The 15,441-nt window shown below is 48.0% G+C and overlaps 1 protein-coding gene across 3 annotated transcripts in view; it reads left to right on the top strand.

Annotated features, from left to right (window-relative positions):
* The window catches only part of TRPM8 (transient receptor potential cation channel subfamily M member 8), a 63,229-nt gene extending 48,194 nt beyond the window's left edge, over positions 1–15,035 (top strand). For 2 of the 3 annotated variants that reach the window (XM_076342033.1, XM_076342032.1), the window contains one exon: positions 517–3,016. The gene's annotated coding sequence lies outside the window, so the exon portion shown is untranslated. Of the gene's footprint in view, positions 1–516; positions 3,017–14,996 lie in introns of those variants that run through there. The other variant, XM_076342031.1, reaches the window with a different exon arrangement.
* The last annotated feature ends 406 nt before the right edge of the window (positions 15,036–15,441 follow it).

The raw sequence follows: 15,441 nt of genomic DNA, 5'->3' as shown, positions 1-15,441 counted from the left end.
AAACGACCTCTCATTATATATAATCAGTGCCTTGAAAAAATGGAGTCCATTTCCAGTTTATGCCTGGTAAACTATCTAGATGGCATCCCAGTTGTGATCAAACTGTTTTGCATGTGAGCTGTCCTGACTCTGAAGTTGAGCCTTGGCAGTCCACTGTACTAACGTCATGGTGTGAACAGAGAGGTTAGTGTCTCACAGGAAGCAGATGTGTGTATTATGCTATCTCATCTGAAAGGGAGTGCTTGTATCTGCGCTGACCATCTTCAATATGAGATGCTGGATTGGCCATTCCAGGTACTTTGCATGCAGGTGTTTCTTTTGTTTTCACTTCCTGACAACTAGTATCTCTGCTACTCTGCTAAGACACCATGCTCTGGATGGGTGCCGCAAAAAGCTCCTTGATCCCCAGTGTTGCACAAGACATCCAATTTTCCAAGCTGATATCACGAGGATGAAAGCAAAACATTGAGGTGGGCTAGGAGCTCTACTCTAAAATTTTTTCTTTTGCTCACGCAGGTACTGATTCATCAAGAATAATTTCTCTAAGCTGGCAGTAACCGCCAAGCAAACAGTAACTGATCCACCAGAGTGCCAATGTCTCAGCAGGAGTACTAGGATATTTTTCGGTTTTGTGGGTTTTTTTTGATAAAACAGCCCTTTTTGCTTGTTGCAAGATGATGGTAAAATATTAAGACGACTGTCTATCTCCTGGCAGGACTCCCATGTTACCCAAACTGTCCTTTTTCCTCATCTCCCCTGATGTTCAATGGCAGCAATTAGTCCTTGTCAGCTGCTGTTAAAAAGCACTCCTAATTCCAAGCGTGCTGCTGCTGCTGCCAAAATCACTTTGCTTTTCAATTTCACTCAAAGGGGCCTGTTCATGGTTTCCTTTAGCCACTAATTGCTTGTCTTAATGAATCAATCTCCCTTCCCTTTCTTTCGTGTAGTAGCTAGATCTAGCTTGTTACTTGCATGGTCTGTCTGTCAGACCTGCTGAGGTCTGTAATGCTGGCATGCCAGAATACAGCGTATTTCAGCATCATCCCCTGGAGGAAAGACAGCCTTTGGTCCAACCGTGCACCCATATCTCAGACTCTACATGAACAGTGTGGACTTCTTCCCGCTCTACCTGGAACTGTGCAGCAGTGCAGAAGCTCAACTATTACAACCCTGCATGGGAGAGACTTAATTCATCTAGAGAGTGTTTCCAAAGGCCTCGTGTGCAATCCTGCCTGTTTCTTTAGTGATAATTTGTATACTTCGAGCACTGCAATTAATTGAATTTTTTCAAACCTCTGTTTGCAGATGTTTGCATTTTTGAAATGGAGAAGAGATTGTTGGCTAGCTTTAAATACTGTGATGCTTGCTATGGTGAGGTTGCTCTTTCTGATTTCTGTCTAAAATAGCAGCTGAATCTTGTGGCATTTTGTGTCGTATAACTGGATGCGTTACCAACTGAAGGGAAACCACTACGAATGGCATTTATTTACCTTGCAAAGCATTGTGTCCGTCTTCACCTCCAGTGTCTAGGAATGATCTCCCAAGATGTTTGATTTTGAAGGTTTAGGTATTTTCATTTTGCTGACAATGGCTATCATAGTCCATACACTTTACCATGACTTGCAGCTAGTCTGAGGGCTGTCAGGCAGAATGTATGGGTGCTTACCTGGGTGCCACATGAGGTCTCCAGATGAGTGGTTAGGTAAACGGAGAGAGAATTTCTGCTGAAGCAGAACACTCCCCAGGTGAGTCACCTTGACCAGTGGAAATACAGCCATCTGCTGCCTGGCTAGAAACCAGAGCCTGTGTGCAGGCCTGCCTCTGTGCACAATAGCATTTTCCAGTCCATGTGTGCTGTGAAAACATGTTAGTCCAAGATGGTGAAGACAAGACAAGACCATTTTGTGTGTTTTGGTGTTTGCTTCAGTACAGGGATATGAAATGCTGTTGTACATGGTGAATGTTTCTACTTTAGGATGCAGCTGATTAAGGTGCAGCTAACTGACTGAGGAGGCCAGCACATGCATTGTTGTGGTTTAACCCCAGCTGGCAACTAAGCACCACACAGCTGCTCGCTCACTCCTGATGGGGGAGAGAATCGGAAAAGTAAGAAAACTCTTGGGTTGAGATAAAGACAGTTTAATAGGTAAAGCAAAAGCTGCGCACACAAGCAAAACAAAACAAGGAATTCATTCACTGCTTCCCATGGGCAGGCAGGTGTTCAGCCATCTCCAGGAAAGCAGGGCTCCAACACATGTAACCGTTACTTGGGAAGACAAACGCCATCACTCCAAACATCCCCCCCTTCCTTCCTTCTTCCCCCAGCTTTATATGCTGAGCATGACGTCATATGGTGTGGAATGTCCCTTTGGTCAGCTGAGGTCAGCTGTCCCGGCTGTGTCCCCTCCCAGCTTCTTGTGCGCCCCCAGGCTACTCGCTGGTGGGGTGGTGTGAGGAGCAGAAAAGGCCTTGACTCTGTGTAAGCACTGCTCAGCAGTACCGAAAACATCCCTGTATTATCAACACTGTTTCCAGCACAAATCCAAAACACCCATAATAACCACTATGAAGAAAATTAACTCTACCCCAGCCAAAACCAGCACATGCATGCATCATTTACTGGAGCTGCTGCTCTGCTTGTCTTTGTAGCTGAAAGTGGGATAGTTTTACAGGGAAAACTGTGATGAGGCATTATCAGAAAGGTTACTGCTCTTTTCTTGCTGCTTCACATTACCTAACTTTACTGTATGCTGTGCATTACACGATCCTGGGGGATATAGCACTACCAATAGCAGCGTAACTTGTTTACTGTGGAAATATTTGTGTTTTCCTGTTAAAAAGTTTATAAAGGACTCAGGTTTTCATTGACTTCTGTGGCAGTTAGCTTGCATCATAAATTATTGAAATAAGTTTCCTTTCTAGAAATTATTTTTTCCTATGTCATTTGTATGGCTTGAATGTGAAAATTGTGCTTTTAGTTCATTCCTTTCATATATAAAACCTGCAGTGTACTTGCCATCAGCTCTAGTGATCTGTTCTCTTGTAAAATGGTGAATGTAACTTTGAACCATGTTCTGAAAACTCAAAACACCAGAGTCTGTCCCTGCCCACTACTTCAGCCCATCGCCGCCAGCCTGCACCCCACACACGCTCCCTTCCTTCGGGCATGTGGCCCCGCGGGCTCTTCTCCAGGCTCCTCTCCCTCCCCGAGCCTTGGGGTGCCGACGGAGCCCTGGCCCAGCTGGGCTTTGGCAGCAGGGTGGCACCGCAGCTCCCCGGGGAGCACCCAGCCCTCTGCTCCCTCTAAACCACGGCTGCTGGCTGGGCGTCGTGGGTGTCCTGGCAGGGAAGGCCAGTCCTGGGTGCAGGGGGAGAGCCTGCACCCACCCTTCCCTCCGTCCCCTTGCGCTCTCTCCAGCTGGCAGAGTACAGCAGCAGAGCAGACGAGTACCTGTGCCAGACCCTGCCGTACTTGCAGAGCCCACAGGAGTCCATGCGAGAGGCAGCCATCAGGTTCATTGGTGAGCCGCAACCCCCCGGGGTCCCTCCCTGCCTCACTGCAGCTTGGCCCCAGCCCCGGCTGCTGCACCAGCAGCAGGATTCGGCCCAGTGGCTGTGGAGCCCCGAGTACCCGATGCGGGGCCAGGGCGCCCACGGGGCTCCCTGCTGCCCTCTCCCACCCCTGCCTTTGGGCATCATGCTCAGGGAATGCCCCAGGCTCAGCCCTGCCAAGGGGACGAGTGCTGTTAGGGCTAGCGGGACTTGTGATGGGCTGTGTGTTCCTAAGCGTTCACCGGGCGGCATGTGAGGGGACAGCAGGAAAAGCTCCAGGTTATCTATGAGGGTGAATGAGGGCAGCGGGTTGTTAGCGGGGGCTGGTGGGAAGGAGGAAATACGTCGGGCAGGGAGCTGCAATCCCTGCCCTGTCTGGGGAGGGCTCTGCTCCCTGCGTGGACGAGGGGTGGCGTGGGCAGAGCAGAGAGAGATTTCAGGGGCACGTGGGGTATTCGTGGCCAGCACCTTCCGGCTGATCCTGTTGGCTCCTGCACCCTCCTGGCCATGGGAAGAGCTGGGTGGGGTGGCCTTGCCAGGAGGGGTTCCTGGGGTCCCTGCAGATCCGGGCTCTGACCTTGGCTCTGTTCCTCTCTGTCCCAGCCCTTCAAGACATGAAGGGTGACAGTAGCTGCTCCATCTCAAACCTGGTGGCTCAAACCTTGTTTGTCCTAAGAGCTGCAGAGAGAAAGTCTTCTTCCGGATTCAGACTAGCAGTGCTTCAAGAACAGCTCCAGAGGACATGGAGGTGGAGAAGACCTTCTCTCCCGTGCACCAGCTTTCTGTGCTGCTGGAGCTCTGTGCAGAGCTGATCCTGAGCACAGCTGAGTGTGCGCAGAAGGCTGGGTGGCTCCTGGCCTCAGCCCTCGGGCCCTGCCCATCCCCTTTCCCTGCTCCCAGGTCATCCCTCTGCTTGGCCTTCCATGAATAAACAGTCCGGCTTCTTCACCTTATCTGCATGTCTTTTCTTTGTGGAAACAAAACAGTGGAAAACTTGGGCCCTGAAGTACACAGGCCCTGGTCCTGCCTTTCTTTTGCCCCATGTGGTGTGTGCAGAGACAGAGAGGAACAAGGTGGAAAGGTCCTACAGTAGGGTCAGTCCCTGTTCTGAAGGTCCTGTCACCTTCACAGATGCAAGAGGATCCTTCTCCATCTCACCTGGGTCTCAACGCTGCAGAGGAGAAAGCTGGCAACGGATTTTAGGAAAATGGCCTTCTCCACACGGGAGCAGATGGGTTGGGGTGCTGAGCAAGGGGATGCTGGCCTGTGAGTCAGGGAAGCCCTGGAGCTTTATTCCTGCTGTTCCCTGCATATTTTCCTAGGTGTTCATTGCTGAGAATAACTGCTATTTCATTTCCTGCCCACCCCTCCACCAGCTGGTTGGGGCCACCATCTCAGACAGCAGCCGGAGCTGCAGAGAGCATTCATTGCCAGGGAGCCCAGCTAGGCTGCTGGATCCTGACCCGTTTCTCAGTTCCTGCCTTGCTGCTGCAGGGATCGGCAGAGGGCAGGGCAGTCTCACCAAAGGGTGACCAAGGACAATTCTCAGGAGACAGGGCCTCCCCCTGGGCAGCCACCACTCCAGCTCCCCAGGGCAGCACCACAGGGATGAAACCTCTCCCAGTGCAGCTTGTACCCATTTGCCACTTGTCTTCTCCATGTGGCTCCTTGTGAAAAGAGGGCCTGCATCCTCCCTGCAGCTACCCTTTGAGTACTGCAATGAGGTGTCCCCCCCTGAACCTTCTTGTCTCCAGGAAGAAGAGACCGAATTCCTTCAGTCTTTCCTCATGGGGCAGGTTCTCCTGCAGGTGCTGACGGGCACCCCAGATATAGCTGGTGGCTGTACAAGCCTACCCAGAAGCTTAAGGTCTCCAGGGAATTAGAAAGCCTTATTAGGCAGTGCTTTAAGGTTGTTGGAAGCATGGTGGTAGAGACCAGGCGAGGGCTGCGCTCTCCAGCAGACAGGAATCAGCTACCTGGCCAGGATAGCCTGGGGTGAGTGGAGGTGGCAACCCAGACAGAACTTTCTGTCAGGGAAGCTGCTGTCCAGGTGGAGGGCTGCAGAGACTGCACCCTCCCTCCTGGGTGGAGGAGGATGGAAGCTCCACCTGTGCAAGGTGTGCTCTGGTGGAGTCACTCAGGCAGTGGGTGGAGGATCTGCAGGAGGAAAGTAGCAGACCATGCTGTATTAGTGGGGGTGAACAAGAAATAGAGTAATATTCAAGGCTTTGCAGGAGGAAATACTAGGGCCCTTTGACACTGACCTCCAAGGACCACGAGACAAAAAGCTTCAACAGTGAACAGGCAGCACCTTGAAGAAGGAGGTGCCATGGTCTCTGGTGACCTGTGGGACCAGGATATCACTTCACTCTTCTTCCTCCTAAGTACCAACCAGCAACAGATATGAAGCCTTGGCAGCAGACAAAACCAATGAGCAAGATTCACAGGGAGAAACTGCACCAGCAGCACATACTAAAAGCTGCAAAAGGAAGCATTGAGTGCTACTAGTGGGTGACTCTCTGCTGGGAGGCACTGAGGTGCCCATCTGTCAGCCTGATATACAGTCAAGGCAAGTTAGCTGCTTGCCAGGAGCCAAGATCTGGGATGTCACAGAGAGGCTGCCACAACTGGTAAGAAAGCACAGACTACTGTCCCCTACTTCTTCTTCCGTGTGGGCCAACAGAACCTGGTCTTCACAGGTGACTTCAGTTACTTGGACATTTGTTGGGAAAACAATACAGCTGTGCACAAGCCATCCATCAGGTTCCTGGAATGCATTGAGGACTGTGTCCTGCTACAGATGCTGGACATGCTGACTAGGAACAGTGCATTGCTAGATTTACTGCTCACAAACCAAGAAGACTTACTTGGCAACATAACTACCAATGTTATGCTTGGATACAGCAACCACAACATTGTGGAGTTTAAGATCTTGCCGAGCACACTGAAGACCAGTAGTAGGACAAAGACTGGATTTTAGAAGAGCCAAATTCAATATGCTTAGAGCCCAGCTGCAAGAGATTCCATGGGAAGCATCCATGGAGGGCAAAGGAGCTTGTGAATGCTGGGAGTTATTCAAGAACAGCCTCCTGAAAGCACAGGAACATTCCATCCCCTGCAAAGGGAAAGGAAGAAGGCAGAACAAGAGACCACCCTGGCTTAACAATGAGTTTTGGGTGTGCTTAAAAGCAAAAATGAAGCACACTGGCTGTGAAAAGGCAGCCAAATAGCCATCGAGGACTACAAGAGTCTTGCTAGGGCATGCAGAGATGCAGTCAGGAAGGCTAAGGCTCAACTAGAAAATTGGTCAAAGATGTCAAGTACAAGAGAGGGTTCTTCAGGTGACCAGTAAGCAGAAACACAGGAAAGACATAGACCCATTACCAAACATGGCAGGGAAGCTAGTCACTAATAATGCTGACAAGGCAGACATTCCCAATGTCTTCTTTGCCTCTGTATTCACCGGCGTAGCTGGACCCCAGATCACAAGATCAAGTAGCTATGATAATGCATGTGTCGACCCACCAGTAGTGGAGGAAGGGCTGGTCTGCGGGCTCTTGCAAGGGCTCAACACACGTAGTTCTATGGGTCTGGATGGAATCCACCCCAGGGTGTTAAGAGAAGTGGCTGACATTGTTGCAAGGCCACTATCTATAATATTTGAAAAGTTGTGGAGATCAGGGAATGTCCCTGATGTCTGGAAGAGGGCAAATGTCATACCCATCTACAAGAAGGGCCCATTAGTCTTACTCCAGTCCCTGGGAAAGTAATGGAACAAGTCCTCCTAGAAACTGTTACTAACCAAATGAAGCAGGTGACTGGGAAAAGCCAGCATGGATTTACCAAGGGCCAGGGTAAATGGCCCTTACCAACCATGCCAGACTAACCTGATCACCTTCTGCAACAAAATAGCATCTGTTGACATGGGGAGAGCAGTGGATGTTGTTTACCTGGATTTCAGCAAGGTGTTTTGACACTGTTTCCCACAGCCTTCTGCTGGACAAACTGGCAAGAAACAGGTTGGATGGGTGGTCTGTGAGATGGGTAGGAATTTGGCTAACAGGTCACACCCAGAGGGTGGTAATGTTTTTTACTCAGGCTGGCAGCCTGTCACGAGTGGGGTCCCCAGGGATCAATACTAGGCCCCATGCCGTTCAACATCATGGATGATGGGATTGAAAGCACCCTCACCAAGTCTGCTGATGCCACCTAACTGGGTGGTGAGGTGAACACATCAGAAGGGAGAGACATCTTACAGAGAGACCTGGGCAGGCTGGAAGAGTGGGCTAGCAAGAACAGTATGAAGTTGAACAAAGGCAAATGCAAAGTCCAGCACCTGGGACAGAATAACCAAAGAGCCCAGTACAGGCTAGGATCTGTATGGTTGGGGAGCAGCCTTGCTGAAAGGGACCTGGGGGTCCTGGTGGACAGCAAGCTGAATGTGAGTCAGCAGTGTGCCGCTACAACAACAAAGTGAATCGGATCCTGGGCTGCATCCGCGGGGGCATTACTAGCTGAGACGGATGCGTGATCATCCCACTTCACTTAACGCTTGTCAGGCAGCACCTGGAGTACTGTGTCCAGTTCTGGTCCTCAGAATTCAAGAATCCCCGCCCCTGCATAAGCCACAGTCAGAAATCAAACAAAATGAGACCAGAGGTAGAAGACCCTTCTAGTCTGTCTTGGACATTACTGCAAAACACCTGAAGATGCAACTGCTGCTTCTTCCTCCACCATTTGGGTTTGGGTTTGGATATTTGGGTTTGTTGACACTAGAGCTGAGCGAGGTTGTGCTCCATTGTCAAAGACTGTTCAGAGCAAGCCTGAAAAATGCTATATGCACAGCAGAGAGTCCTGTATATTGCTTAAAAGAGCATCCTGTGGGAACAGGCATCTGGTCTCTCTGTCACTGAGAACAGACTGTTTTTGATCTCATGACTGGAGGCAGGAGTTCAGAGATGTGAAGACGACAGCAGCCAGCTTGTGTTTGCAGAGAGCCTGGGGCTTTAAATCTGAACCTACACCTAGAAACACACTTGGAGCTAGAATGCCTGTTCTGAAAGGACGGTAAGTAATTCAGTCTTGCCAGGGTCTAAGTGTGCGTTTGTTTTCCCCAAGAAAACTACTAATTTGGGTAAATCCCTTTGGAGGAAAGGGGGTTGCTTCCCAAGGAAAGTGCTTCCTAGAAAGTTCCCAGTGAGTTAGGTACAAATGTCTCTTTTTGGATCTCCCTGTGGTCCTTCCACTCTTTCTGGCCCATTGCACTTCAGAGAGGGGCAGGGGAAGGGAGAAGGCTTTTCACAGCTGCTGCTGTGAAAAGTAGGCTTGGGTTCTCCCTGCAGCTGCAGAGACCAACTCTAAACATGGTCCATCCCAAGCACCTGCCAGCAGGGTCTGTTACTCACCTTTCAGCTGAGGTCTGCGCAGGAGCATCTCTGTCCAGCTGAGAGCCTCAAAGCAAGGGAGGCATACAGCCCCTGTCACAACAAAAGAAATCCTGCCGGGTGAAATGACTGCTTTGTTGTCAGTGAGTTATTCAACATTAAATACACTGTCATGGTGGCTGGCTAGCTCCTGGGACATGGTCAGTTCAGTACAGCAGTGAAAGCTGTGAATTAAAAGGCCTTTATCCACACACGCACATCTTGCCTCTTTTGGGCTTTTTTAATCCATGGCAATATGTATTTGCCTGGCTTTTGCTGCTGTACCCCAAGAGGTGATGGATCTATCTTGCTTTTTACTTCCCTTACACAATAATCTAAGCTGGGGATGCATAAATTTAGTGTCATGATATTCTAGCGCCTGATCTCTCTAGGCCTATGCCGCCTCTTCTGTGCAGATGGAGATGGTTGCAGACAGATGGAGAGTTAGTCACAGTCTCTTCCTTGGTGGAAGCTGCTCTGGCCCAGAGCCAGCAGAGAGCTTGAGATGCATGGGCCATGCATGCTGGAGCGTCCTTCTCTGTATGGCACCCGCTGATCTTGATGTGTCCCTGGCCTCAGGAAAGGGTTGGAAGGTTTGGCTCCCAAAGCTTCCTGCTAATTGGCCCTTTCTGTGCATCTTGGAGAGAATGAGGTAGACCTTTTTGGCAGCTGTTACTGCTGGGCGTTAGCAGACCTTAAAACTGGGGCATGTTCTTGAACAAGTACAGCTAAGACATCCTGAAAGGAGCTGGATGGATGCTGTTTGCTCTTCTTTGTTGACATGTGAGGGCTTGTCTGGTTTCAGGATGACACTAGACTGTTGTGGGTACGTGAGGGGGTACTATGTGTATACAAGTTGGCCTTTAGACAGCCAGTCCTGTCACCCTAGGTCCCAGCAGAACCTCCTAGCAGTCTTGCATCCACATGTGCATGCTGGTCAAGACTGGGCTGTCCTGGAAATTTAGGCAGCTGATTTTAAGCTTGCATGGGTACCTACACATCAAGCACAACGATATTCCTTCAGATATCCTTCAGCATATACCTGTCCTGCTGGATCTCCCCTGATCTGACAGATGCTTCCCACATCTTGTGGTACAAGTTGCTTTTCTGGGGAAATGTCCTACATCTGTCCCCAGGGGTGGGGGCCCTGGCATGGGATGGAGAACCGCAGGGATGGGAGGTTGCATCATGGCCTACTGCTGATATTCGAGGCTCCTGGAGGAGTGGGCAACGCCTGAGGCTGTGCCTCTCGATCAGGAGGGGTGTGTGCGCTGCTGGAGCCTGCCGTAGGAATCTCAGCATGAAAGCAGTGCCTGGGTGTTGTAAATAAGCCAGTCTGTATTTCCTCACAGAGGAGGTGGCTTACATGTTTTTGCCCCTGGCTGTCTCCTGCTTTTCCATTATTAATTTGATTTAAAACATTGATATGATACTGTCTCAAGGCAACTTTGTGTCAAGTTATTTTCCTGCATCCCCAGTATAAGTAGGTAGTAGCTCTTGCTTTATGCCATTCCTTTTTTTTTTTTTGTGTAGGACATTAATGTATTTCCAATAACAACATTGTAAAACTGTCATCTAAGAAACATGTAGATCTAATAATCTCCCCATTGATTTATGATATGAGTTTTCTGCTATCAGGAAATCTTTCTGGTGAAAAAGAATATTAACGAGATCATATAAAATGCTTTTTTTTTTTTTTTAAGGAGGTATTTGCTTAAAAGATGTAGATTTGCTTTTCATGGTAAACAGCTTAAAAACATTGTGTTTTATCTGCAATGTGGGCTTGGTCTGGGAGACACTAAAATGACATACAGTTAAAAACATTGGCTCAAGCAAGGATATATGAGTAAGTGAAGCTTGAAAGCGTTCTGCTTGCCTAGGCTGGTGGCTGGTATGCAGGTATTGTGAAAAAGGATTTATGTAATTTAGAAATTAATCATGGGCTGTAATTAAACCTTGATTGCAATAAATTTGCTTTCTGTGAAATCTCAGATTCATAAATACAGGATTGTTTCAGCAGCAAAAATGCAGAATGAGGTTGTAACCACGTGGCTGAATTGCCTGCAGCAGAACTGCTAGAGGTTAAGTGTTTCTTGGTTTCTACAAGAAACCCTTTTGCCCACTTTTGGCTGGAGTGCACCCAGTTGCTAAAAGAAAGGGCTAATTTGTAATGAATAATTTATTCACAAGCTTAATCTTTCTTTCCTTTTCTGCTCCTAAGAGGTTTTGTTTGGATATTAGAAATGTTTTTTGTTTTGTGACTGGTATCAGTGTAGAATTTGAGCTACTCAGTATTCAGGATGTTTGTGCAGTGTTTTGTACTTGGCTCGTATATGTGTGCTGATGGGGTCCTAGTGGTTATGCTGGAGCGTAACTGTAAAACTTAATCTCTGTAAATACTTGCTGATGGGCTTAGATGGGGAACACTTGATAGCTGACTCCCACCAATGTTTTTTTCAGGGAAACTTGAACACATGAAGTGTTCCTACCTTGCTGGAGCTGTACTTGTGTAGAATTAGTTGCTTTGGATGACTTTTGCTCTAAGACCTGTGACAGCATATTTCCCTTAAGGCCCTGCCTCTTGCAGTTTGGGAATCTGCGCTTAAAAGCAAGAAAAAACCCAAAAGCTTGCTGCAAGCCCTTAAAATGGTCAGCAAGACATAAACTTGAACTATAAAATCCACAGATCCGAAGACAACAATCTTCACCTGTTCTGTAATCAGTCTTTTGGCTTTCTGGGGTTTGATGCTCAAATATTTGAATGCTAAGAATCACTGGTGTCGGTGATGACTTTGATGCTGTTCCAGGCACTGAACCCTCAAGAGGCAGAGGAACTCCAATGCTACAAAACTGTTGAATCAGGGAGTACTTAATGCTGCAGAAAATCCTTCAGGAGCACCACTCGTGTCACCGTTGGAGTTGGCTTATCCATGTTAATGTATATCTTTGTGCTTTCTGCCAGTGCCATGTGATTGCATTTTGCTAGCGTGAATGCCCTTAGGATATTTGTTCGTGTGCTCAGCACATCAGGAAAGTAATTGTATTTTTTTCTTAGAGCTGGCCATTGCAATCAGGTTTGTCTGCTAAATGAAGCCACTTAGGGAACAGAGGCAGTATCACACAGTTGGTGATGGATTGCAATGAATGCAAGTGTGGCAGGTTGACCCCAGCTGGGAGCTAAGCCCCCACCCAGTCACTTGCTCACTCCCGCTCCCAGTGGGATGAGGGAGAGAATGGGAAGGGCAAAAGCAAGAAAAAACCCCTTCTGGACTGAGATAAAGACAGTTTAATAAGTGAAGAGTGAAAGAAAAAAAAAAAAAAAATAGCGATGCAGAAGCAATCACTCATCACCAGACTGGCCAGTCCCTGAGCAATGGCTACTTTGGAAAAATTCTCCCCAGTTTTATTGCTGAGCACGGTGTCATATGGCATGGAACATCCCTTTGGTCAGTTTGGGTCAGCTGTCCCAGCTGTGTCCCTTCCCAGTCTCTTGCCCACCCCCAGCCCACTTGCTGGGGGGTGCAGCATGAGAGAAGCGGGTAAGTCCCTAACGCTGTGCAAGCACTGCTCAGCAATAGCTGAAACATCCATGTGTTACCAACACTCTTCTGGTTGCTAATCTGAAACACAACACTATGCTGGCTGCTATGAAGAATACTAACTCCATCCCCAGCCAAACCCAGTACAGCAAGTTATGATCTGGAGCAGCAAGCTGCACATTTAAATAAACTCGACAAAATAATTATATACCTAGGAAGAGACTGCAAGTGATGAAACAGAGAATTCACTTGGAAATGGTTGCTCAGTTTGGCTGGAAGCAGAGTTGATGAGGGTGGTGAATGATGCTTGAAGATGCTGACAGATGCTTGCAGATAAACTTTTGTGAGTTTATTGTGAAATCAAACCAAGGATTTCAAGGGTTTCCTCCAAGCGTAAATGGAGGAAGAAGCGTTGCAGTAACTCTGAATCAGGGAGGATCGGTTAGCTTTTGCAGACTGGGTGCAAAAGCTGTGTTGCATGATAGGGAACCCAGATTCTATTCCTGTTCCCGTAGTGCTGCCACAGGAGGTGGGGGTTTAAGCTTTGTGTACATGCACGTACAAGGGGGGTTTGATGAAAACAGTAGAACTACCAGAAGTTAAGATAGTGCTGCAAAGTCTCTGTCTCAGAAGAGAGGTCATTGAGCAAAGTGCCTACTATGATCAACCAGGGTCCCCAGGTGGGCCACGGGGTACAGATGTTAATCAGGAGTGGTCCCAGTTGCTGTGAACCTGCTGCCTGGGCTCACAGAGAGCCTGATTTGTGACCTCTCCCCTGCAGGACATCAGGTTGTGTCTAGTTTGGATGGTTTTTGCTTGCACGATACTGACAGAATTAGGGCAAACTGATAGCGTAGAGGGCTGCGGCAGGTGCCCCATGGCTTTCCTGCTCAGGCCTTTTCTGCTGTGGTTCAATCCTGGAGCTGATTTGCTCTATATATCTATAATGAGAGACACATAAGAGGTTCGGCAGCTCCTCTTTGTACTGTTGCTTTCTTCTGTGTGGGTGTAGGTAATCACTATTAGTTGTTTAGACTCTAGCATATCTTGTCTTGCTTTCCTTTGCTGTACTTGCTGAGTAGCTGAGGTTCCTCCTGTAGCTGTAACCAAGAAGCACTGTTATCCTTGTTGCAGAAAGGACCAAAACCCACTGGGGCTAAGTGGTCCAGGGAGTCTATCAAAAAGGAGGCCATGAGATGCGGGGAGCAGCTGGCCAGCACTGTGGTCTGTCTGCATCATACAGTGCTCTGTATCTTGTCACTTTTGCACAGGTAGTGCACAGGATTAGTGCTCTATGCTCCAGCTGCCAATGGGCTACCAGCCAGGACATTTGCTCCCCACTGTGGCTAACTATCTCATTAATGGTTCGGGAGGAGGAGGCTGTAGCACAGGTAGAAGATGGCAGCTGGGACTGGAGTATATTCATGCCAATAGGGAATCCCTTAATGAACAAGACTTCCCAGAGCTGAGGTGTGCTCCTGGTGGAGAAAATGTAATGTGAAAATGAAAAGTAAATTTTAGGCTGCTTGGGATTCACCTTTGTAAGGAGAACATGACCAGCTGTGGACTGTCTCCTGAGGAGTATGGGTTTGGGGTGCGTCTGAGAGAGGAGAGGCCTTATTGTAGCTTTGGGCTTTAATTCTGTTGGTTGTAAAAGGTGAGCTTAGGTAGCCTGGCTTGAATAATAAGATTGGGCTGATAATACCTCTTCTGAGAGCAGTGTGCTTGGAATCGGAGTTGATTCACCTGTGTGGCCCTCAGCAATTCATAGGGAAAAGTGTCAGCAGATGTGCAAGACAAGTCCCTTTTAGGCTGTTTCTTTTAAACATTTGTCAGATGCTCAAGCACAGCCCTTGGATGAATTAATAAAACTAATTGCTCCAAGTAATTAAATGAGTCTTACTTAAAAAAAATACACCGCTTTGCTGTATCTTTTCAACAGAGAGGGCACAGGTAGTCCTGCCATGTCTAATCTGGGAGAGCAGGGTCTGTGTTGTTCTCAATGCTGGGGGAAAGGGGTGATTAGGACAAGGCTTGGTGGTGGGATCCAGAGTAGGTCAGGTAGCATAGAAGGAGCTACCAAGCTGTTCCTGAGTTTTGTGTCCGCTCCTAACTGTGCTTGTGCTGAGTGGTTGCCTGGAGGTATGTGCATATGTGGAGGAGGAGGGTTGGGTACCTGATTTTTGTGTTTGAGGGCTTCCCCTGAAGAGGTGGGTTTGCAGAGAGCCTCCATTGTGTGGTGTGCACTCAGCAAGGGACTGGCATGCTGTGGTGTACTGTCGTTGTACATTTTTCTCCAATCCTCCTCCTACTATTTGCACTTACTTGTTCTCTGTGGTCTCAGGTAAACAAGTTCTGCAGTCAGTGCCTCTGCCTCTTAGTGTGATCACAAGTGAGATGTTTCTAGGAGTGAAATTCTAATGAGCATAAGGGCTGCCTGCACCCCTGGCTTTGGTGATGTGTTTTTTTTTTTTTTTTACAGAACTGTGGCTATGCACCATCTGTTGAACCAGGACCAGAAGTGATTTCTTGGGTTTTTCTTTCCTTCATTATATTGAGCTCACCCCTGTACAGTCCAACCTCAGGCACCAGATTAGTCCCTTTCAGCATCTGAAAGTCTTTGTTTTCATGTGTACCCGGAGACTTTTGCATCCCTTGCTAAATGCCAGGCTGCTGCTGTGTAAGTAAAGATAAGTAGATAATTACTTAAGACTAAAGTAATTATCTAAAATATATGCTGATTTAAAGCTTGAGCTCACCGCCAGTGACTTTTTATCTAATGTCTAAAACCTTGTGTAACTGCTCAGAGACTCTAAAAAACAGAGACGAAAATGACAGCTTTAGTATTTAAGAATCCTTGAAGTTTGTTTGGACTTCTGATTTTTCTGGTTATGGATCTTAATGCCTCTGGGAAATTACAAAAATAT

This window comes from Aptenodytes patagonicus, chromosome 6 (assembly GCF_965638725.1).
Source record: "Aptenodytes patagonicus chromosome 6, bAptPat1.pri.cur, whole genome shotgun sequence".
Taxonomy (NCBI): Eukaryota; Metazoa; Chordata; class Aves; order Sphenisciformes; family Spheniscidae; genus Aptenodytes; species Aptenodytes patagonicus.
Note: the sequence above shows the minus strand (reverse complement) of the source record. Positions and strands in the feature narration are given on the sequence as shown.